General features: G+C 44.0%; 1 pseudogene; it reads left to right on the top strand.

Moving 5' to 3' along the window:
• Positions 1 to 835, top strand: part of LOC103269717 — a 3027-nt pseudogene extending 2192 nt beyond the window's left edge.
• The last annotated feature ends 689 nt before the right edge of the window (positions 836 to 1524 follow it).

Here is a 1524-nt window from a genome sequence, read left to right as displayed (position 1 = left end):
TAAATGTATATACTAATTCTACAAATATATTTTAAAATCTTATAAAGAAGTTTGTATCATGTATAAGGCTCCCAAATGTGATCTGAGTTTGAACTGTGTTAAGTTTAAAGCCGAAACCGCAGTCTGTGAGAAACAGGAACATTGGATCCCTAGAGTCTGCCATGCCTGTTACATTCTCAGAACTTCATGCTTAGATCATCAAAATCCCTACCAGTGGGTAATGCTAAACAACAAGGAAGGAGGAGGGAATGGGCCTTCAACTCCTGAACCAGCCTGGTGGTCTCAAGGTCCGCAGCCCGCCTGGATCCCTAATGCTCAGGCAGGCCTCCACGGCGGGCTCCCAACAATCTTTCAAGATGATCATTAAAGTCTCGCTTCTGCTGCACAGATGTAGGAGGGTTTTGATGTTCCTGACTATAAAAAGACTGCAATGAATGATTCCAAGGAGTCAAGTTCTGAGGAAAACAATGAAAAAATCACACGAGCCTCATAGTCTCAGAGGAGCGAGGACTGCTCCCAGCTATCCACTTCTAGTAGCATTATTTGTAGCAGCCAAAAAGACTTCAGAAAGCTTGACAAGGAAGAGACACAAGACAGGGAAGACCGCATGGAGGCTAGTTTTCCCCTCAATGCCACTGAGCTGTGTGTGATCTGCCAAGGTTGACCCAAGAATGGGTGCATCATACCTGGCAAAACCAGACATTCATGGTTTGCTTCCCACACCAGAAAGCTGAAGAAGAGGAACAATTCCTACCTGGTGTGCAGACAGCCCATCCAGATGATTGTGCTGACCTACTTTCCCTGGTGGGCCCCACGGGCAGCTCTGCGCTCCTGACTGTAGGACCATAAGCTCCTAGGCAGCATGAAGTCTATTTTTATATCAGAGTGATATGTGTCTCATTCCAGATAGATTTCTTCTCTTCAGTGTAATTTATCTACCTTGGGAGAGGAATCATGAATAAATTTACTTCCATTTAGTAAAATTTCACTCTTGGTGTTTTATTTGGGGTTTTAATGTAATTGGAATTGGATACATAGATCATATTTTCAGTAATATCTACTCACTTTTACATGAGAGGTACTTGGTTTTGTGTGTGTGTGTGTGTGTGTGTGTGTATGTGTGTGTGTGTGTGTATACACATATAAATATGTAGGACACTTAAATGTAACTTATTTAGTGCCTTCCATGTAAGGAGAAAATGTGTGAAATATTTAATATTTAAATTTTAAGATATGCTTAGGCTGGGCTTGGTGGCTTAGCTTGTAATCCCAGCACTTTGGGAGGCCAAGGTGACTGGATTGCCAGAGGCCACAGGTTCGAGACCAGCCTGGACAACTTGGTGGAACCTCATCTCTACAAGTCAAAAAATTAGCCAGGCATGGTGGTACATGCCTGTAGTTCCAGATACGTAGAAGACTGAGGCAGAAGGATCGCCTGAGCCCAGCAGGTCGAGGCTGAAGTGGCTGTGAGTAGTGTGTCACTGCACTCCAGCCTGGGCAACAGAGTGAGACTCCAACTCCAAA

This window comes from Carlito syrichta, unplaced genomic scaffold (assembly GCF_000164805.1).
Source record: "Carlito syrichta isolate Samal-C Ts95f unplaced genomic scaffold, Tarsius_syrichta-2.0.1 Scaffold309469, whole genome shotgun sequence".
Lineage (NCBI taxonomy): Eukaryota > Metazoa > Chordata > Mammalia > Primates > Tarsiidae > Carlito > Carlito syrichta.
This window is presented reverse-complemented; position numbering and strand designations above follow the sequence as displayed.